This window comes from Anabrus simplex, chromosome 1, assembly GCF_040414725.1.
Source record: "Anabrus simplex isolate iqAnaSimp1 chromosome 1, ASM4041472v1, whole genome shotgun sequence".
Taxonomy (NCBI): domain Eukaryota; kingdom Metazoa; phylum Arthropoda; class Insecta; order Orthoptera; family Tettigoniidae; genus Anabrus; species Anabrus simplex.
The window spans coordinates 1523581507-1523605697 of record NC_090265.1 but is presented as its reverse complement, the minus strand read 5'-3'; the positions used below and the strand labels follow the sequence as shown (position 1 = coordinate 1523605697).

At 41.7% G+C, this 24191-nt stretch overlaps 1 protein-coding gene across 12 annotated transcripts in view; it reads left to right on the top strand.

The window, feature by feature from the left end:
* The window catches only part of polybromo (protein), a 618289-nt gene that overhangs the window by 58748 nt on the left and 535350 nt on the right, over positions 1-24191 (top strand). The window lies entirely within an intron of this gene.

The following is a 24191-nucleotide window of genomic DNA, read 5'->3' as shown; positions in this document are numbered from 1 at the left end:
GGCGCTGTATAGTGGTATCCTTCCTAAGTAATTAGCCATTAGCTGCACATTTGAAACAATTAATCATCACTCAGAAGCCGTTAATTTGTGGGTGTGTAGAGTATGTGCTGCAATTATCGATATGTCTCAATATTAACGAGCAGCTCTTTAAACTGGAGAAAACATAGAGACGTAATGAATGTTGAAAATAGTTAATGGCAGTCTGCCAAGACCGAAGGAAGTGTGACAGGTCGGGTTGAAAATGAAAGTGTTGGTCATTTTTTGAAATTAACTGGTGATGTGCATCACAAATTTGTACCTGCAGGTCAAATGGTGAACCACTGATATTATCTTGAAGTCTCAAGATGTTTGAGAGAAAATTTCAAGAGAAAATACCAGACTTGTAGCGAAATAACTCCTGGAGCTCATGATTCACTGTTGTTTAGTGAATTTTTTTAAATGATCATGAAGACGATGTGTGTTCCCCCATTCACGCTACTCACCTGACCTAGCCCTGGCAAACTTTCCCTTAACTAAAATTCACCCTGAGAGGATGAAGATTTCAGTTAATTGAAGAGATCAAACTTAAATCACAGGTGAAACTGTGCGTGATCCCCCCAGCTAGCTTACCTGGACTACTACTTTTAGACAAAATGGTGTTGAGAGCACTTCAAAGTACTTCAAAGGAGACTAAGCTAACTAGGCTACAGAGTTACTATATTTTCAGAATTCAATAATTTTTTGTACAGTCCTCATAAGTAGCTGTATGAAAGTTCTGCATTGGATACAAATAAATTGAAGGCACTGTTCATATCAGTTTATACACAGGGAAATAGAAATGGCAACAACAAATATCCAGATATTCCTGTATTCACTACAGCAGTGAAAAATAAAATGTAGACATTGATGGTGATTAAAGGAATAACATTGCAACTTTAGGTCCCCAAGTGCCATCAGAATGAGATTTTTAATATATACCATATGTTTGGGAAGTATTGTGTGAGGAATGGACAGTTACATTTTATGTTTTGATAAGAGCTTTCTTGGCCTAAGTTTTAAAGTGAAACATGGCAGACTTTTACTCAAAAATAAATACTATCTCATATTGTGCTGTTACACATATTCAGGGGTCGAAAAATACCGGGCGCCCAGTCGCCATGGCGCCTGAAAATTTTTACCTGGCGCCTAAATTTTCAAATTCGGTTTTGAAAATTTATTTTTTTGAAATCCGGAGTTCCCTTACATGTACGTTCCCATCACTTTACAAAGTAACAAGGCGTGTGGTGTTTCACGTTGTTTTCTGTAGCTCATATATTTTAATATGTGCAATAAACATTTTCTGTGCTTCTGGCAGTCTTGAATTCTGTAATTGCTCTTCGTACCTTGGAACTGGACGTTTCAGTTCTGCGCGGGAGCTGCCTAGCGGTCCCCGTCCAACAAGTATCCTTACATGTGGACATCGAGTTCCATTACAGATGATCAGCTATCGGTAGCCGAGTACAAAGATCAGGCCAGAGTTGTGGAGAAATGCAGAGAACTACTAAGTGAAACAATTCCTCAAACACTACATTACCGCCATCCTTCCCGTGACTATCCGTTCCTCAACTATTGCCGCCTAAGCAGTGCTGATAAATTCCCGTGGAATTCATTCTTTGCATTTAGAACATATGGAATGACGTGTTTATCAGTTCTTGTATTTTCACCGAACAATATTTATACTTTTAATTTAATTACAGCATCTTGGTATTGAACGGTTTGCACTTTATAAATACGGTTGTGTTTATTCCTGTGCGTTTACGGAAAATTTGCAACGGAGCGTCAGACATCGAAGCTCGCGAACTCGGAAGCCATTTACCGCTGGTGTATTTTACGTTTCTATGCTATACTTGAAAAAATCGGCAAAATGAAACGAACAAAACCGCACAAATTGACTGATGTGAGTAACAGTGTCTTCTTTCAGATTTCTTCATAAGTAGGGCACGTAAATGTAACACAAAGTGGTACAAAAGGGCGTGAATGTGATAAAACACTTGATGGAAGTGCCGACTGTAGAGTTCAGGACGACAATGACCAGCGTGAAATTTATGGTGTTCAAGACAATGATAGGTCAAACATCAAAAATATGTTGAAATTTCAATTTTCAGGCAAACGGAAATTTCAGCACTTTCAGCGAAGTGCGTAAAGAAAATGAATGCTAATGTTACAGCATATGAATGCGTTGTTCATGGCATCTTATTATATTGCAAAAAATAACAGACCCTACACTGATATTGAAGGTTTGGTTACATTGTTAAGAATGTTACTGATTCAGAGAAGTATGAGAATGATACACAATGCAGAGAATTGTAGCTTGAATGACTACCGTGGCTGTGCTATGAAGAAGGAATTGCGAAGTGTAAATTATGCATTAACTTTCGTAGTATTGCCGACAAACATTCTAAAGGTGTATCCAGATTTTCAGGACCATTTAAACTGGAAATGTTTAAAGCAAACGAAAAATTCTATCCTCACTCGAAATGTTAGGAGGCTGAAAAATTGGCGTAACAGCCCCAAAGTGCCTTGGCCTACCAAGCGACCGCTGCTCAGCCCGGAGGCCTGGAGATTGAGGTGTCGTGCGGTTAGCACGACGAATCCTCTCGGCCGTTATCCTTGGTTTTCTTGACCGGGGTCGCCATCTCACCGTCAGATAGCTCCTCAACTGTAATCATGTAGGCTGAGTGGACCTCGAACCAGCCCTCAGATCCAGGTCAAAATCCGTAACCTGGCCGGAAATCGAACCCGGGGCCTCCAGGTAAGAGGCAGGCACGCTACCACTACACCGCGGGGTCGGCAGGAGGCTGAAAGTTTCATGAAAAATCCTGAATGTGCACTTTTAGCGAGGTGCGTCAAGAAAATGAATGCTAAAAAAAACAGACCCTACACTGATTTTGAAGGTTTTTTTTGCATTGTTAAGCATGTTGAATGTTACTGGTGGGAAATCAAACAGGCACATGTAGTGTAATTTTAAAAGATGCTGCCCTTGAAGGTGACTGGTGATTATTTGGGTTAGTATATCTTAAAATATAAATTTACATTCTTACATGAAATGAGACTATACTACTTAAGGTCATATTTCAAAAATAATACGTAGCTTTATCCTAGTCTAGTGGTGTTCATAATGTATATTTGTGAAAAATGTGCTGGCTCCTGATGAAAAGGGGCTGGCTACTGAATTATTTCTATTTTCTTCTACGCCTGCACATATTTGTGTTTTTGTAGATCTAGCAAACGCTTATAATTCAGTACTATAGGAAAAAACTGTATATTGTCCTAACAGCTGATCATATCAGTAGAAGACATACTGGCAAAGTGAAGAGAAAAGATTTTAATGACTTAGTACTTATATTATTCTGGACCCTTCCCTTTACTGAAAAGCATATAATTGGAAGAGTAAGATGAAATTTGATGAAAATTGTTGGTTATTTTTTTTTTAAAGGAAAACTGTATACAAGAGGTAAAATAGAAATGAATCCATCAGAGCTGAAAAGCATTAAGTCAAAATTGCACATTTTTTAATTATTCAATATTCCGAGGTATTGAACTAAGGGCCTTCGAATGGCGTGAGGAATTAAGTTTGCCTTCTGTTTATGGCAGAATCTACTGCTATGTGTAGCGCAGTCGGAGAAGAAAAGCATTAAGTCACTGACTTGTTTCCTTTCTGCGCCATACTTAAGGTTGGCTGCTCTGCAGGATTCCCGCGCTATATTATTTTGCGGCATTTCCTGGTTGCTCACTACAAGAAGTGTGTGTTAATTGTGCATTATGTCTCCTAAAAGAAACAGACAAGACAGTCTTCATAAGAAAAATGTCATAAAATATGCTATCGGAAAAGATTTACCTTACATAAACTACAGTGGGAAGAACATCAATGGGAAGAAAACAGGCGAAGATTGTAGGTTAGTAAACACAGTGTATGTGCCCATAAGTAGCAAGTGCTTGAGTAGTTGTGTCCTTATCATAACAACTAGAAGGAGTCCTGGGTTCTCTTTCTGGTTAGGTGGTTAGGTAACAACAAATCTGTGGCCAAGGAATCAGGTTTAGATAGGTTTTCTGTAGATACTTTTTTGGTTGTGACATAAATACAGCTGTTTTATTCTCTTCCATTTTCGCCAATACTGTTATCTACAGTGAGCTTGCCAGGTATAAAATAGCTGGCCCTGTATGGGACTGTGACGTAAAACTGCTTGTTTTTTAAGGTAACGATCACGCAAGTAATCTCATTCAGATTATTTTTTATGTTTGTAGGTGTCCCAAGCGTTGTGTTAAAAGGATTGGTGGCAATGATAAAGTAAACATTCTGGTCAAGTTCCATTATCTGGCAAGCAAAGATTCCCAAGACTTGTGCTTACTAGGCGTTATTGTAGCAGGTGATGTCAGATAGTGCAGACCCAGAAAAGAAAACGCTGAAGAGAAACAGAAGAGGAGTTCTTCAAGTTTTTAATATTTTGTCATAATCAGGTCAAGAACGTCATTGGTGTGTCTAAAAGATTTCCGAAGTTTACATGCTGTAGCTACAAAATGGTTATTTAACGTAACTTGTGCTCTGCTTCATGAAGTGCCAAAAGATAAGCGTGGAAAGAATCTTAAAGTTAACAAAACTTCTGAACAAGTTAATAAAGCTATGCATGATCATATAACATAATTTCCTGTGAAATATTCCCACTATGGTAGGAAGGAAGTTCAATATTTGGATGCTCACCTCTGTGTGAAATCCATGTATGAACTTTTCTGTGGTGCATACACAATTGTTAAATATGATTATTATAGGAAATACTTCCATGAGAACTTTGATTTTAAATTTGAAAGACTCCAGATAGATGTTTGTTCCCTGTCTGTACAGCTCAATTCAGAATTAAAGAGTCCTCACATCTCCAAAAATTCAAATCTTGCTGCAAAGGCTGAACTTGAAATCCATCTCTGCAGGAGTCATAACTGTTATAGGTCTTTATAAGAAGTGAATTCTTTATGCCAAGAAATTGAGGACACAGGTGCCATAGCTTTTGATTTTATGAAAAATCTGCCTTTGCCCAGGATTCCAGTGCAGGAAATATTTTTATCTGTGTCAGTTGTGGGTCAATGTAATTAATGTAAATGATCTGAAAACTGGACACACTTATTTTCAGATGTGTGTCCTGGCCAAAATAAAAACCACACCATAGTCAGAATGTGTATGGGTTTGACAGACACAGGCAGATTTCATTCAATCACTCATAGGATTCCTGAATGTGGTTATTCATGTTTACCTTGCGACAGAAATTTTGGTGTATGCAGGAAGAAACTAAAAACTGTTGATGAACTGTCTACACCTAAAGACTATGTAGAGACAATAGCGAATAGTAGGAGAAATGTTGAAGTTCACATCGTGGAATATGATGAGGTGGTAAATTTCGATGCATGGTGGCCATCGCTGTTCAAGAAGACTGTCATATCCAAGGAAAGTATGAAACTACTTAAGAACAAGACTGTTTCTACCAGGATATTTTGAACTGGCCACCCACGGCAAATGAAACTGAATTCTTGTGATGTTTCATATCATGTGTCTTCTTTTCCTGCCGCTTTCTCCCACACCTGTGGGGTCGCGGGTGCGAACTGCGTCGCACATGTGGATTTGGCCCTGTTTTTACGGCCGGATGCCCTTCCTGACGCCAACCCTCTATGGAGGGATGTAAGCACTATTGCGTGTTTCTGTGGTGGTTGGTAGTGTAGTGTGTTGTCTGAATGTGATGAGGAGAGTGTTGGGACGGACATATACACCCAGTCCCCGAGCCAGAAGAATTAATCAGAAGCGATTAAAATCCCCGACCCGACCGGGAATCGAACCCGGGACCCTCTGAACCGAAGGCCAGTACGCTGACCATTCAGCCAACGAGTCGGACATGTTTCATATCATGTGTGGTATTGTAAATTATATTTGTAATGGACGTACATACATTTTTTATTAATAAAACTATCATGAGAAATATTCATTAAAGATGAACTGACCACGGAACTGAAAAGCATTAAGTCAAATTCTTTCATTGATTCGAAAAATAGTTTGTTACTTTAAAATTGACCTTCCACTAACGCAAATATAGCAAGAGTATCTGGTTTACAGTGTATAATACCAGCATTGCGTGTTTCTTACGTTCTCCCTGAGTAATTGCATTTTTTCTCTCTCTTGAAAAGTAGTGAAAACTGACTTGATGTCTTCCAACTCCGACCTATACAATTGTAGTAATACAGTAAAATAGAAATGTAGTAACCCTAGTATGATGAACAGTATTTCAAAGACAAAAGCAATATTGGTAGGCAGAAGATGTGAGCGAGTTGTGGTTTTTCAACTACTGTATTAAATCTGAATATTCTCCAGGGATGGCAAAATAATTAAAGAAATCAAAGAAAATTACTTAATAGTTCTTTGTTGCAATGGAACATTATCTGAAAGGAAGGAACTAGTACTTCATTCAAACTCTCTGTAAATTGTTCAGTGTTTAGCCCAGCGTGTTGCCTGTCAAAAAAGATGAATTTTTTGTGACGTGTTGGTGGGGTAAATAAATGAATAAATGAGTACAGAATCTGGTAGTGTCCTATTTCTAAGATTTATTAATTTAGCACTACAATTACAGATTTACACACACGATAGCTGAGATAACAACTTACGCAAGTACACTCACACGGTTCGTGCTCTCTCTTTTAGTTTCTTATGTTCCATCTGCAATGACACGCACGCGCACGCTCTCTCTCTCTCACACACACACACACACACACACACATTCTCTCTCTCTCTCTCTCTCTCTCTCTCTCTCTCTCTCTCTCTCTCTAGTGCTGTCACGGTCCACAGATTACACGTCAGTCTCGCAGGTCGGGATAGTATCCACTGTTCACTCAATCTGTCGAACCCCGTTCGCAGTCTACACACGTCATCACACTGTGTTCCCTTCTTCGCCGCTCCAGAACACCCAAGGTTCTTCTCCAACAGCCAGCCACAAGGGATGCGCACACACACACAACGTCAGGGGAACAGGAACGAGTCCTCGGCTCCAAAAGGCAGATAATTCACCAGGCTGCACTTTCCCAGGCCATCACTAACTGCGCTCCAGCGAACTCAATCTGGCTCTCACTCACTCTTACTCTCTAACTCCATCTAACTCTCACTGACTGACGGACTGTCACTCCAAGTTACTCCTCTCCTTATATACCTGCTCTGGGCCTTCCAGAACAGTCCGGATGCTAGATGTATCCAGGAACCTCGCGAGACAGAAGACTCCAGATTAATAGTCGAGTAATTCCCGTCGTCCTCCGCTGTGAGACCGCGGACGGAGGCGAGAGGTCCGGCCTAGCACCAAGTGTTGCTCATGATAGGCGCGCTCGAGCATAAGGGGGGTAGGGCCGATATGATGACGTCCCCGGCACGTAGTGAATTGGCATGGCAGACGCCATAACCATTACATTGCCCCCTCCTTAAGACTGCTCGTCTCGAGCTGCTTCACGATACTCTACAAGACGGTTTGTTTGATTGGCCACCACCTTCCCATGGGGGATCTGCTGGGTCCGGTGGACGATGTCCTCGTCCCCGTTGATAATTGTCAGCAAGTCCTCGCGTGGCAGCAGGATCTTCGGTGGTTTTCCTTTCATCCACACCCGCGTCTACTTTCAGGGCTTGAGCGCCTTCGTAGTCCTCTGGTGCGATGCTGGGGACTGGTTTGCTCGCCCCAGATTTAGCCCTGCTGAATTTCCTTTTCTTCTGGGGTGCGGAATTTGGGCACGCAGCTTCATGCCGGAACAAGTGTCCTGGTCAGGTGTCATCCTCGTTCGTTGGTCATTGGTTCGTCCTCCATTGCTGCTCCGTTTCCTAGTAGGGGTCCTTCCAGCTGTGCCATTGCAATTGCTGCCTCAGTCTCATGGGCCATTGTCAGAGCCTCTTCATAGTTCTGTCTCCTGCCGATCGTCCTCCCTGGACGGGTCTCAGCGCCACGTGGTTTATCAGTCGCCTCATGCTTGGTGTCACCTCGGGATAATTCCAAAATCATGTCTCCTGGTCTCTCGATCTCGGCATCGAATTCCCATGGCGTTATATCGGTTGGCTGGCTCCTCTCCTGCAGCTGGACTCGGTAGGTGGCTCTCGGTTGCTGGACACCGCAGCGCACGTCCAGCACTCCCATAACCTCCTCGTAGGTTGAACTTCGCTGGGGGCTGCGTTGTACTGTCATTTTCTGTAGTCCGGTGATCGGGTATTCGGCACTCTTCTTGGACGTCGATCCGGTCTCAAACTGGGTCCAGCATGTTCTCTTGGAAGTAATCCCATCGTCCTGTAGGTTTTCCGATTTTACGTTGGTGGAGCCGCTGTTGCTGCTAACAGAATCCATTCACGTCTCATCGTTACTGCACGCGGGGCACTCGCTTCCACCACTGGGCCTCGAACTCTGGACTCCACACATGCGAGCATCTCTCTGGACCACTTCTCGTCCAGTTCGTTGTCGTCCTGCACATCATCATTGTCGACCTCTTTTTCGAGAGAGCGCACTTTATTTTCTGACTTTAACTGCTCACTCTTCCGTTCACGTAAGTCTGTTTCCAGCTGGTCCAGGTTAGAACTCCGTTCAGATCTCAGTTCACTAACGAGTTCGCCATAGGTAGATAAGATTTTGTTTTCAAGCTCACTAAACTTGCTTAGAAAAATCTGGAGCTGTTCGGAATTCATTTCGCTTGTAGAAATTTCTGTCGACTACATAATTCGCTACCAGGTACTCGATTCTGACACCAGTTTTAACGTAAGAGTTTATCCACTAGTTTATCACACTTGTCCATCCCATTTCTGACGCCAGTTGTAACGTGTTGGCGGGGTTTACACACACACAATAGCCAACTTACAACTTACGCAAGTACACTCACATGGTTCGCGCTCTCTCTCCTAGTTTCTTATGTTCCATCTGCAATGACACGCACGCACGCATGCACGCACACACACACACACACACACACCGATTATGTACACTACACTCACTCAGTCACACTCGCTAGCACTGTCACGGTCCACAGCCTACACGTCACTCTCGCAGGGGATAGTATCCCCTGTTCACTCAATCCGTCGAACCCCGTTCGCAGTCTACACACGTCGTCACACAGTGTTCCCTTCTTCGCCGCTCCAGAACACCCAAGGTTCTTCTCCAACAGCCAGCCACAAGGGACGTGCGCACACACACACACACGACATCAGGGGAACAGGAACGAGTCCTCGGCTCCAAAAGGCAGATAATTCATCAGGCTGCACTCTCCCAGGCCATCACTGACTGCGCTCCAGCGAACTCAATCTCACTCTCACTGACTGACTGACTATCACTCCAAGTTACTCCTCTCCTTATATACCTGCTCTGGGCCTTCCAGAACAGTCCGGATGCTAGATGTATCCAGGAACCTCGCGAGACAGAAGACTCCAGATTAATAGTTGAGTAATTCCCGTCGTCCTCCGCTGTGAGACCGCGGACGGAGGCGAGAGGGCCAGCCTAGCACCAAGTGTTGCTCGTGATAGGCGCGCTCGAGCGTAAGGGGGGTGGGGCCGATACAATGATGCCCCCGGCGCATGGTGAATTGGCATGGCGGACGTCGTAACCATTACAGTATTGAGGTTACCTGATGGATGTGTGGTTAAGAGCAAGGGACTTAAAAGTAATGAGAATGATTGATACTAATCTGTGAGAATGAAGACAGCAGGATATTGTATTAACATTAATGTAAAAATGCCTACAGTATATGTCTTTCAGAAGTGGTACCATATGCAAAATGGAAGATTATCCAAAAAAAAAAAAAAAAAAAAAAAAAAAGTTCTGAATCCTGCTGTGGGAAGTAAGAGAAACAGAGGTAGACTGTGAAAATAACAGTTGGGTTCTCTAGAATGATTTTGGGGAAAGAAGTATAGAGGCAGATATGGCAGCATATAAAAATAGGGGATTTCAAATATGCATGTAATTTTTCAAAGATAACTGAATACAAAGCAAGCTCATAGTTTCTTACTGTCATGTTCATAGGTACAGGTTCTCCACTTTTATGAGTACTTTGAACTCTGAGACATGGCTGTTCTTAAAACAAAAAACAAAAAACACTTTTTCATTGCATAGGTGTTCTTTTTTGTGCCAGTAAATATGTCAACACACAGCTTAGTATGTACATCTTAAATACACACATGTATTAGACAGGATTTGAACTGAGACTGCCTTGGGTGGAACTGTGTCACTGAATTAATGTTGACGGGCACATTTTATTTACTCTAACCAGCAATAATGTGGATCACTTGACAAAAATAATATATAAGTGTCAAATTTGACTCTGATGTATTCTATTCTGTATATAAAGTAGTTCTTTTGACACTTAACATGCTAGATAATGGAAGAGGGCCATAAACAATCATGCTTTCATTGCAAGTGGCTAATGCTATTGGAGCTTCAAATGGAAGTGTCCAGCATGTTATACAATGCTATTGTGAAAGTGATACCTACCACAGAAGACATGGATCAGGCCATAGAAGGTCCACATCGGCCTGAGATGACCAGTTCATCACCGTCCAAATGTCGCGTGACCGCCATACAACCGCAGTTCAGGCCAGGAATCAACTTCAGACTATGAAAAATGTAAATGTTAGTGAAAGACCAGTCAGACAAAGGTTGGATGGAGCCAGTCTGTCTTCAAGAAGACCTGCAACAGGCCCACAGCTTCAGCGACACCTTAGAATAGTGCGACTCCAGTTTGCAAGGCACCATCAACTCTAGATTACTGAACAGTGGGAATCTGTACTCTTTACAGATGAGAGGTATTTTTGCCTAATGTACTCAGATAGACATGAAGGGGTTTGGAGGAGATGAGGAAAGCACCCACTACACTGTCTACCAGGACACTGTTTGGAGGGGGTTCAGTTATGATGTGGGGAGGTGTCAGTCTTCAGGGATGCACTGAGCTTGTCGGTATCTGCATCATCCATGGCAGGGCACTTAGTGAACTTCGGTATACTGGGGAGATTCAGGTACACAATGTGGTGCGATATACACCGTTTGTGGGAGAAAACTTCTGGCTTATGCATGATAATGCTTGCCCACATGTTGCAAATTGTGTGGATGTGTTTCACAGGGAAGTCGAAATATGAATCCTGGACTGGCCAGTAGACAGCCTCGACTTGAATCTGTGTGGGATATGCTGACATGAAGTGTTCGACGTTGTGATTTTAACACTTTGGAACAGCTCAGGGTTGCTCTGCTTAAAGATTTGGATGCTATTCCTCAAGAATCGATCAGGAATCTGCTGCTCAGTATGCCCCAACTCTTCAAGCTGTTATTGAAGCCAGAGGAGGAAACACCCACTATTAGTGTGTTTTTAGTATGTGTGAAGGTGTTACATCAGTTACACATCAATAACAGTAAAACAGTGCATTAAAAACCCTGAAAATTTCATGTGAAATTGCTAAAATTCAGATTTTTCTTTAAACTTTTAAAACTATTAAAAGATGAATGTTTTTGTTTATCCCAAACAATTATTGTGAAGGAAATAGTGTTTCACAAAAAGTTGAATTTGTAAACAATTTTTAAATATTTGACACAAATATCATTTTCGTCTAGTAATCCCTTTTTGATCCGTTTTTGTGTATATATATATTTTTTGCTCTTTGGTTTACCGCCGCACTAACACATTGAAGGTTTTCAGTGACACAAAGATGAGATGGGAAGGGGGAAACTGTGGCCTTAATTAAGGTTCAGTCCCAGTATTTATCTGGTGTGGAAATGAGAAACCATCTTCAGGGCTGCCAGTGGTGGGATTTGGGCCTGCTGTTTCCTGATTGTAAACTCGCAACTACACAACCGATATTGTGCGGCTAACTCCCTTGGTGCTGAAGGGCTCATAAGTCTGTTATGAAAATGTATGCATGTAATTAGAGATGGGATCTAAGAAGAAACTCTCCAAGATTAAAATCTGAGTTGAATGACAATTACAGGGGCATTTCTCTTCTCCAAGTGACTTACAAAATTCTTTCAGCTTGCCTTTTGAAGAGAACGCAAGAACAACTTGAACAAAGTATTGGCGAATATCAAGCAGGCTTCCGCCCTGGTCGCTCATGTGCAGAACAAATATTCAACTTGAAGGCAACACTTAAATACAAAGCATTGAGGAACAAACCGGTCATCTGCATTTTTGTTGACTTCAGGAAAGCGTATGACTCGGTTGATCGACAGTGTCTCTTCGTTATTCTTGAGGAACTGGGGCTTGATTCCAAGACCCTCAACCTCATCAAGGCAACACTCACTGACACTATCTCCAAAGTTAAATTCATGGGGGAGATCTCTGAACCATTCCCGATTAAAACTGGCGTCCGACAAGGTGACGGCTTATCTCCGCTTCTTTTCAACCTCGTCCTAGACAAAGTCATCCACGAGTGGGAAAAGGTATTGAAAGACATGGGATACTGGCGCCCCATACGACTAGGACGACCCAAAGACGGTATTGAGATATCATGCCTCGCTTTTGCAGATGACCTGGCCATACTTACAGATGATGTATTCACAGCCGTTAAACAAATTGAAACCCTTAGCGAATGTGTTGGAAAGGTTGGCCTAGAAATTTCCTTTGAAAAGACCAAGTTCTTCTGCTCTAAACTCGACATCCAAAATTTGAACACGACACATGGGCAAATCAACCGAGTACCACACTTTAAGTACTTGGGAGAAATACTTGAACCAACGGGAGGCGAGAAGGCTGCCCAGAAAATTCGCCTACAAAAATTTCGGAAAGCCTACGGTATGGTTCACAACATATACAATAAAAAGTGCTTGTCCCGCCATGCAAAGATCAGACACTATAATACAATAATAAAGCCCGAAGTCTTATATGCCAGCGAGACCCTTACACTAAACGGGAAAGGTGACCTAGAAAATATTTTAAAAGAAGAAAGAAGAATCCTGAGGAAAATTCTCAGCCCCCGAAAAACAGAAGATGTATATAGACTGAGGTCACGCAAAGAGACAGAAGAGCATTCCAACATTGCAGCAGACATCCGTAAAAGACGTCTGAAATTCTATGGGCACGTCCACAGATTGCCGGCAAGTAGACTGACACACAAGATTCTCACCTACATAGAACATCTAAAAAATATTCCATGGGTACTAGAAGTGAAGAAGGATCTGGAAAAAGCCCAGATAAACCCAAATGACACCGCGGACAGAAACCTTTATAGGAAAAAAATTAATGGATGGAAAGTGCAACCAGAGAACGAAGTGAAAAAGAAGACTGGAGCAAAGTGGACAGAAGAATGAAAAAGGATCTACGGAGAAAGGATGAGAGCTGTTTGGCAACTCAGAAAACAGAATCGTTAGAGCTTTTCGTGATCCATTGGGTCCATACGCACATAATAATAATAATAATAATAATAATAATAATAATAATAATAATTTTTTTTTACGAGGGACTGTGGAAAATCTTCAAAAAGACACTTGTGAAGGGTCCGCACTCCACAAGTGTGTGGGATTCTTACCCACTAAAAAACACACGCCCTTTTCCCACGATGTGAGTCATCACCCTGGAACCGCTCTCGCATTACTTCAGGGTGATATCGTGCTTCGTCTTTCAGACGTCTTCTTTCTTCATTTCTCCTTTACGAACGTTCGTATGCTTCCAAATCCTTCTTCTTCTGACGAAGGATGTCCTCCACATGTACTGCCACGCGATCCCAGGATTCCTGGTTTCGCAGCATCACCGAAATAACATTATCTGTTGTCAATTCTCCTAGTTCAGTTTCCACACATCTTCTCTGAATCGTCCAATGGCCGCATATAAAAAAGGTGTGATATACGTCGTCAGTATCATCGCAGTATATGCATGCTGCCTCACTTGCTCTGCCCACTTTGTGCAGGAATTTCCGGAAATATCCATGTCCTGTTAGAAGCTGCATGAGGTAGTAATTTACTTCACCATGGGCCCTTTCAACCCAAATATCCAAGCGTGGTATCAGTCGCTTGGTCCATTTGCCTCGAGGGTCACTTTCCCATCTGAGTTGCCATCGCCTCATAAGTTGACTGAAGGCGCGCTTCTTTGCACATTTCTTTTCCAGCTCTCCTTTGGTACGCCAGATTTCATGCCGCTCCAATGCAAGTAGGTCTATTGGGGCTATTGCTGCCAGCGTGAGGATTGCCGGTTCGGAAACAGTGCGGTATGCACGTGCGATACGTAAAGCCGCTCTCCGTTGTACGGTAGCTATCCTTCTCCGATACCAAGCAAATTTCAAGGATTCAGCCCAGATTTCAGAACCATATAGAAGCACTGACTGAACCGTCGACATGAGTTTACTGGATTTCGGACCTTTAATATTTCCCAGTAGTCTGCTAAGTGCAGTCAATGTATTTTACTGCCTTGTCTGTCACTCTCTGAATATGAGTCCAGAATGTGAGCTTGGAGTCAAGTGTCACTCCTAGATATTTTGTGCTCGCAGATGTTTCTATTACTAACTCTCCAACAGTCATTGGTACAAGAGTTTCGATCCTTTTCCTCGTCAGAAGAACTATCTCCGTTTTGTGTTCGGCTAATGTTAGACTGTGGCTCATCATCCATTCTTTTATGCGCCACATCACCTGGTTCAGTTTAATTTGAGCCATTTCAACATTACGAGCACTATCAAGGCGACCACATCATCAGCGTAGCCCACAAGCTTCGTGTCCTCTGGCATCTCCAAACGTAACAAGCCATCATACATTATGTTCCAGAGATCTGGACCAAGGATCGATCCCTGCACTGCACCAGCCGTCAGACGCTTTGTCTTTTCTCCATTTTCTGTATCATACAACAGAGTGCGATCTTTGAAGTAATCTCTCATTATGCGCATAAGATATTGTGGTAGCTTGAAAGTTTCTTCAAGAGCTACCAACATGTCGCTCCATCTTGCCGAATTGAAGGCATTCTTCACATCCAGGGTCACAAGAAGTATCAATTTACGGGAATAATAATAATAATAATAATAATAATCGTCGTCGTCGTCGTATGGCCTCAGCTACCGTGTGCAAGCAATACTGAGTATGTTGTTTTGCTAGAATTTATGTGCACATTTTATGCAGTTGTAAGGTATTTCAAGTCTATCCCAGTCCTAGGCATGTGTTCTTTCTCTCCTTATGGCTGCCACTCCTAGCTGTCATAACTTTTAAAGTCCATGAATGTATTAACATTGAGAAATAAAACTTGCACCAGTGGAAAGATTGTCTTCAAAATACATTGCATTAAAACTCAAAACTGAAGTCAGATATCCCAATGTCATACAGAATAATTAATTTAATGATCTCAAATCATTCCCATGATTTGGGAAGCCAATTGCAATGGTAAGTCTTATTTCACCCCCGCCTGCTTACTTTCGATTGAGCATACGATATATGGATCTTAAATGGAGCTCCCATGAAATAAAATTTAATTTAAATATTTTCTTTAATATTCATACAAGGAATCATGAACTGCATTGCTAAAAGGAGGATAGGAACATACACAAGGATAAATATGTCGACAGGGTAGAGTGAGCAAAGGGAGTAACAGGAAGGGTATACAAGGACATAGGGTGAAAGTACAGAACAAGCACTTCCATGTCTTCACACTCACTGCTGATTCTTAAGACATTTTCTCTCGTCGTCAGTCTAAGTTATTTCAGTCTGATTTCTTATAAGCCTCCGTTGACCACATTTCTGCTTTCCAGCTTCGTAGGGGGATGGGGTGGTGTGGACATTCACTCTCCTTAAGGGGCTTACCTACTCCTCGTTTGTGTGGGAAGTTTAGAATGAGGAGCAAATTTGATGAATATATTTACCCTTGTGTGTTCCTGGCTTCCTGTCTTTTATTTGTACTTTTGCTTCTATTTCCACCACTTATATTAACTAGGTAAAATTATTCTGAATGGTAATTATTGTGGCTTTACGTTAAATTATTTGTATGTAGAATGGTGACAGTGAACAGTGTGAGCTTCATAGAAGTTACAAGTTTGATTATTCTGGGATTTATAAAAAATCTTCCTCAGAATTAATTGCCGGAGCTGTTACCTAACAGTTTCGAAGTAGCTTGTCTTACAGGCTTGTACTTTTATCCACTTAAAAATACACTTATTTGCTATCAGTGACCAGCCACTAGTAGGTACTGGCTTAACTAAAGCTGCTATGGTGTCAGTATGAGGTACTGTATGTCCACCCATCGCTGCTATTACTGCCTCTACCCTTCTTGGAAGTCTTTCCACTAAGTTACTGTTTCATGTCTGCAGACATTTTCTTAATCTCTCCTGCAATATTGTGAACAGTTCTGCAGTTGTTTGGGGGGGATCTGGTGTGGTTGTCAACTGATACTGTAACTCATCCCAGAGATGCTCAGTTGGGTTTAGATGACAGCTGTGGATAGACCATTTGATTTCATTCACTCTCTTTTCAACAAACCACTCAGATATGGTTTCTACTGTATGAATGGGTGCATTGTAATGATGAAAATCAAAAGGGCTCAGGGTGAATAACAGAATTGTCCAGTATTGCATGATAGGCTTCGGTGTTCATGGTTTGAGGAACTAAAACCAGCTGATCAAGACTAAAGTGCAAGAAAGCGGGCCCACAACATATTGCCTCCTCCACCAGGTTTCACATTGGCAACAATGGACTCCGGTAAGTAACATTCACCTGGGCATTCACAAGTTCCATACATATCTCTCAGACTGCATGACATGTAGCACGATTTGTCACTCCCCATGATACTTTTCCATTGTTCTAAGAGTCCACAGGTGACATTTTTTGCACCATTGTAATCGATAGAGAGCATTCAGCTCAGTGATTCTAGGTTAACAGGCTGCAGTTTGTCCATGGAATCCGAATGCAAACACCTCTTGATGAATAGTTTGAGTACTTGGATCATTTCCAGATGCCAGTCAAAAGTGTGTGGCAGCGGTTTCTAATGAAGCTTTCCGGTTTGATTTCACCACACATCAAAGTAATATAACTTTTGAAGTTTTTCAGTCTGTTGAAACACAAATTATAACACCATAACATACCTGAAAAGAAAAACACAACCTTTTTTACAGGTATGTTGAGAGTTTCTGTTATAATTTGTATTTTGATAGACTGAACAGTTTATATTAACCTAGTTGACACTTGAAAAGAATGGCTTCCTTTGTAACAAACACACATGAAAATAATCAGTGGCCCCTGTCTGTTAATTATTTTCATTTTCCTGATCAAAGTGGGTTTTTTATAACTCCCTGGCATGCCCCTTTCAGCCTCAATATACCATTGTATGTCCATTTCGACTGATGTAGCTTGTTTCTACCGAGTGCTCACAGCCTTATACAGGCTCATAACGTGCTTGAGTAACATACAAGATCAGTCTACACTGGTTTTCTTTCAGGGGGTGTCTGGTCTCTTATGGCGATTTGGTATTTCTAACCAGCAAACAGCTTATGAAATACTTTGGGTGCATTGCCTAGAGATCAGAGGCAATGATAAAACAGATCATTGAGGGAAAAGTTGATGGCTGAAGATTTGGGGGATGTGTACAATTGTGATGGGCAGACCAACCTAAGAGAAAGCCTGCAAGATGTGATTCCCATGCCCAGGACAGAGAATTCTGGAGGAGAACTGTCAACATGGTTTTAGCCCGCCTGGTGGCCATGATCGTTAAGGCACTGAAGTCTAAAAACGGTCTAACACCGAGGTTAGCCGGTTCGAGTCCCGTTGGTCGAAAAAATTTTCACCATCAGAATGTTGGCCGGCAGGGTAGGGGAGGTGGTGGTATACAATTTCTAATCACTAGATTGCGTGCCAAAAGCCTGGATTAAATTCCAAACCTCTCCGCAGTGCTCATATGGAGTGAGGGCATATGACGCTGTTGATGGTGATTCGTCCGTCGGATGGGGACGTTAAGCCTTGAGCAGACCCCTTGGTGCTATTCGACAGGAGTAGGCTATGTGCCGGCACCGGGTTTCACCCTCTCCCTACTATCATATATCACGTCATTCATTTCATCTCTCATTAACTCCTCTGATGAGGTTGACGTCAGGAAGGGCATCCGGTCATAAAAAAACCGCCACGACAAATTCATCTCACCTCATACCCGACCCCGTAGGGAAACGGGACAAGGGTTGGACAAACAACAACAACTGTCAACATGGTTTTGCATAGGGATAGTGCATGAAAGAGAATGTATATTGAACAGACAAAATGGCTGAAATTATATGAAGTAGGCTTCAAATAGTTTGGGGACTTCACAAATCTGGTAAACCATGGGCCTACACTTATAACAAAGTGTTAACCGGACCTCCCCTCCTGTCCATAATCATAATGCTTTGCCCCTTGAACAGTGAAATTGTGATGTCCACAGAGGCATTCTTCTTTTGTTGATCGTGTTAGTGTTATGTTAATCATATTATGAAGTATAAAACAGATTTTCAAGAGCAGCTTGCAAACATTATATTGTGTCAGCTGACAGCAGAGTATGGTGACTATGATGAGGAAATAAAAAATATTTGAGTTGAGTTGATTTTTAAAGAGGGCTGAGAATTCATCGCTGCTTTGAAGGGTAGCAGTAAGTTCCAAAACTTTTGGATTCCATCTTGGGTCATCCGTGACCACATAGTTGGATGAAGTCATTTAAATTGTGGCACATTGTACTTGCCTGAACAGTTGTAAAATTTTGATGGTATATCTAATACTATTCAGTGTCAGTGACTATCTGCTAGTATATTTTGATTAAGGATCTTGCCAAGTGTGTGAGTACATGGTCTGGACCCCACTGATCTCAGATTTTCTTCACAAACATCAAACTTTTGTACTTAAGCATCTTGCCTATTCTGCCAACCTTTTCTGCCCTCTGTCCCTCTTCAGTCTATAACGTTTGCCTCTTCTCTGGAATCATAAGATGTCTGAAGTAGCCAGGCTGAGTGACTTACGTGGTAGAGTTCTGGCTTTGAGCCCAAATTGAGAGGTTCAATCCTGGCTTGGTATGGAAATATATGAAGGTGGTTGAATACATCATCATCATGTTGGTAGATTTACTGGCACATAAAAAACTGCAGAACAAAATTCTGGTACCCTGTTGTCTCTAAAAACTAGTTAGTAGAATGTAAAACCAACAAATATTCTTCTTCTTTTGAATGGGCCACCTGAGGACCACGATGTTAAACATTTCCGCTTAGAGAGCGAATTGATGTTTGCCCAGTACTCGTGCATTCTCTACTATGTTTCTCCCTCCAAAAATTATTATTGTTGTTGTTGTATTTGAAGGTATGCCAGTTTGCATGAACAAATTAGGTAAAAGCAGCATTGCAAGAGGCATAATGGAAGGCTGTGAAATAGCTTCCATCATTGCTTCAAGAAGGTTTATCAATGCTGATAAAAGGGCATGGTCACCTAAGGGGACTACTTTCACGGTGGTTGTTCATCGGTCTTTGGAGGGTAGCAGTAAGTTCCAAAACTTTTGGATTCCATCTTGTCTGTTTAACAACACCATGCAAGAAGCCTTAATTAGCTTATGTGTTTCCTTAAGTATTTCCATGCTTCTATGATAAACATAGAACATGTGGGGAGATTTTTAACTATTAACCTACTTAGATATTTTGTTAAAATTGAAGCCATACTTTCCAGTGTTGGCTCAGTTAATGTAACTTTAAAGTTCTCCAATCTGTCAAACACTAAATATAACAACTAACAATCCTATAACATACCTGTAAAAAACACATTATTGAACAAATAAAACAGTTTGTTTTTATTCTTTGTTTAATAATGTGTTTTATTACAGGTAAAGCAGTTTATTTTTTATTCTGTGTTTAATAATGTGGTTTTCATTTCAGGTATGTGATAGGTTTGTAGTTGTTATATTTAGAGTTCAACAGACTGGAACTTAAAAGTTACATCTGCCGAGGTATGACATGAAGTCATGATACTGGACCCTAATGATAACAAACTGACGATGGACAAGCAATTTTCTCCCTCACAAAATGAACAATACAAACGTAATAAATGTTAGCTGAATAAACATTAGTTGACATACTGAAAATCTAATCCTGTGGTCTGAAACGGTACTATTTTTCATCCAATGCACACTTCTCTATTGATTGTGCTCTTTCATTTAACATAATTATTGTTGCCTAGTGTAAATAGAGTGGCCACACTGAGTGTGGTTTTGCTGTGTTTTATGTTCAAACAAATGCTAGAGTGGTAGCATACAGTATTCAGAGTTGAGGAACCTTTCACAGTCTTGACCCCTAATAAGTTCGAACATAGTTTCCATGGTAATGAAGGGTAGTTGGTGGGACTAATAGTCTTTGTAAGTATACGAGCCTGGGTATACTTATTGCCACAAAAACCGAGCGGTCTATTGTACTGATGAACCAGGACAAATTTTGTATACCCTTTTCAGAGTAAAACATTTCTTGTCTTAGTAATATATACTGCATTTACATTTGTCTGTAAATTTAGTTTTATTATGAAGCATGTGACAAGTAGCATTTAGGATACTTTGTGGTGAATGTTGTAATTTAAATGGTTTCTAGAAAAGTAGAAGCGGGTTTTATTGGCAAAGTGTAGATAAACCTCCATATAATAAACCTAGCCAAGAAATTATGATAATCTTTTTCCATTTGGTCATACTGATACATGGGGATTTAGAAGACATTTTCAGCCAGTCTCTTTTGTGCTGGGAAGTTAATACAAAGTACCTAATCTTCAAATAACAGGTCAGACATTTTATAAACTTCTGTAAATTGAACACTGTATTGTTCCAAATATGAGCTTTGCAACTGGACTACTCTTATGTAAATAGTGCTGAATGAAATATCAGGTAGATAGATGGTACTTAGCTGGAATTTGCCACAATAACACTTTGGCCTATATCTTACAGCATATAAGATCCCCCTTTGTGGCTCTCATAGTTCGTCTGCCTTCACTGATGTGTCCTGAGTCAAATATTGGTGACTATATAGAGTGGTCCAGTTGCAAAACTCATGTCCATTGATCATAGAGGGGGGGCAGATGAAGAATACACCCATGGTAGTAAAAGGCTACTAAAAGGAGTGACTTAAGCACGGAAATGGATTATGCCTGTGGTACAATGAATTGTACTTCCTGTGGATGCGAGGGGTTCAGTACATTCATGGGTAATCCCTGCCTATTGTAGAAGGCAACTAAAAGGGTCATGTGATCATCGGTCCCCTCTCCTTTTTCTATTTTCCTTGAGGGTTGGTTGTAAACCGAATACAAATGTTCATGTGTGAACTGCTTGGGGAGGGGCCTATTATGTGTGTGACTATGCTAAATAACCCAGAGGTTTTCCCATCCCCCCCGGATGGGAGCACCCTCTGTTCAGCAATAGTATCCGCCTGACAACGCACAGCCAGATGCTAGAACAACATATTATGATCAATTATTTTTTTCATCTATATTTATCACTCTGAATACGCTATGGGGTTCATGCTATTATGAATGATATGAGGAAGGGAGCCCTGGTGCTCATTGCCTCAGTCAGTCCATATTAGGCATTGTCCAACATTGGGCCCCGGGCAATACCTGCTACGACTAGGTGGGTATTGCCTTGGCTGCTTGATTCGGCAACAGAGGCCCCTGATCAAAGTGGGTGGCATTCGGGGAGGATGATTTCGGGCATGGCTGGAAATAAACGTGTGTACAAGAACCGATGGTGAAGCTGGTGAAGTCTTGTCTTCTTGAGTAGACACATTGAAGGTGTCTATGGCAAACTTGAAGACTAAAAGAAAATGTGCAACAGTAGCTTGTTATTGAATATGCGTACTGCAGTTCAGGCTGATCAATTGCTCAAGTACAACCACTTTGGCAAAATCCCCGTCAAAGTGGCAGAGCACAAAACCTTGAATCTGGTTCGTGGATTCATCTTTCACCATGAACTCATCTTGAACACTGACGATGTGTTGATGGAAAGCATGAAACACTGTGTCCGACTCGTTGGCTGAATGGACAGCGTACTGGCCTTCGGTTCAGAGGGTCCCGGGTTCGATTCCCGGCCGGGTCAGGGATTTTAACCTTAATTGGTTAATTCCTACGGCATGGGGGCTGGGTGTATGTGTTGTCTTCATCATCATTTCATCCTCATCACGACACGCAGGTCACCTATGGGTGTCAAATAGAAAGACCTGCACCTGGCGAGCCGAACCCATCCTGGGATATCCCATCAGATGATATAGATGTTGATTCCCATAGGGAATCTGAAATATTTGTTCCGAATGAGTAAATTTATAATACCAATATAAATGGTCCGTTATTGGACATTATACATTTTCCAGCTAACTCATTCTTGTTGCCAGCGTTTTGCCCCCATGTGCTAGGCTGGGCTCATCAGTTGGTACCTAGCACACCTACCAAGACGCTGGATAGTGCATACCATGGAGGCCACTGCGTAGGCTAATTGTAGCTACCGGCAGTGCCAATGCACTATGAGAGACTTTGTCTCATTATCAAAAATTGATGCCTGCTTGGCCATCAGATGATATAGATGTTGATTCCCATAGGGAATCTGAAATATTTGTCCCGAATGAGTAAATTTATAATACCAATATAAAATGTCCAATAACGGACCATTTATATTGGTATTATAAATTTACTCATTCGGAACAAATATTTCAGATTCCCTATGGGAATCAACATCTATATCATCTGATGGCCAAGCAGGCATCAATTTTTGATAATGAGACAAAGTCTCTCATAGTGCATTGGCACTGCCGGTAGCTACAATTAGCCTACGCAGTGGCCTCCATGGTATGCACTATCCAGCGTCTTGGTAGGTGTGCTAGGTACCAACTGATGAGCCCAGCCTAGCCTAGCACATGGGGGCGAAACACTGGCAACAAGAATGAGTTAGCTGGAAAATTTATAATGTCCAATAACGGACCATTTATACTGGGATATCCCGGCACTAAAAGCCATACGACATCTCATTTCATGAAACACTGTGGAGTGATTCACATCCGGCGCATTATGCTCCAAGTCAACGGTGAAGACGTTGCCACTGGCGTGTTCATTGTCTCCTTCAATTTGTCATTGTTACCAGAGAAAGTGTCAAGGTAACAACATATCATTACAATGTGAGGCCATACATCAGTGCCAAAGATTCAGACATACGGTATCTTGTTGTTCAAATCAGTCTGTGTGTGGTACATGAGAAAGAGAAGCTCATAGTGCGGAAAAGTGCACACTTCCAAACAGTTCCACTAACTGCCCTGATCTTCATTCTCTTCAAGATAGGAACTGTCCAGTATATGTCAGTGAGAAGATGATCCAAGAGATCAAGACACTGGATGGTCTTTCCTACCAGAAATTGTGCCATAAGTTTAATTCCATGAATGCTCCTTTGAAAACACTAGTCTTTAGCATGCTAGCACAGAGTCTACCAGGTTTGTCGTTTGTTTTATGAACACCCATGAAGATCGCTGCACCCTTGGTGGCAGTTCCTCCTGTGAGCATTGCCGCAAAGAGGAAAAGCTCCAAGTTGGGTTCCACCCAACCACACAGTAGCCTGTGCTAGCTAGGAAACCTAAGTCGGTACAGCAGGGAATGAAGGCCAAGACTCCCTCTCCCAAGAGGTCAGTGAAAGCCATGCACAAGCTGTGGAAGTGACATTGTCGGCCGGTGCTGGGAATACATTTTCCAGGCCATCTAAAGAAGAAAAGAAAGTGTGGAGGATGCCCTTACCAGCTGTTCCCCTGCTCTTATGTGCGTTCGTTCCCCTGCTTCGGTGGGATGTAGATGATGACCTTTAAGACAATGATAATTTCCCCATTATTCTAACTTTGTTGAAATAAGAAATCCATTGAGGCTCCTCCTTGATGGATTCGTAAACATGCTGAATGGCCAAAGTTCACATCATTAGCTGCCTTTAACAACACAAATAGCCGGAGCTTAGACGATGATATAACTTACATCATACAAGTTATTCTTGCTGTCGCTAAGGAGTCCATTCCATATTTTTGTGGGACTCCTTGGTGTAAACTCGTTCCTTGGTGGAATGAAGAAATTGCAGCAGCTATAAAAGGACATCATTGCGCTCACAATTGCTATCATAGGCATGCTACTGTGGCCAACTTGGTAACATTTAAAAAACTTCTTGGTGCAAGATCTTATTCGACAGAATAAGAATTTCATGGGAAAGATAAGCGTTGCCCATGATGTCACAGACACTATCATTTCAAGAGT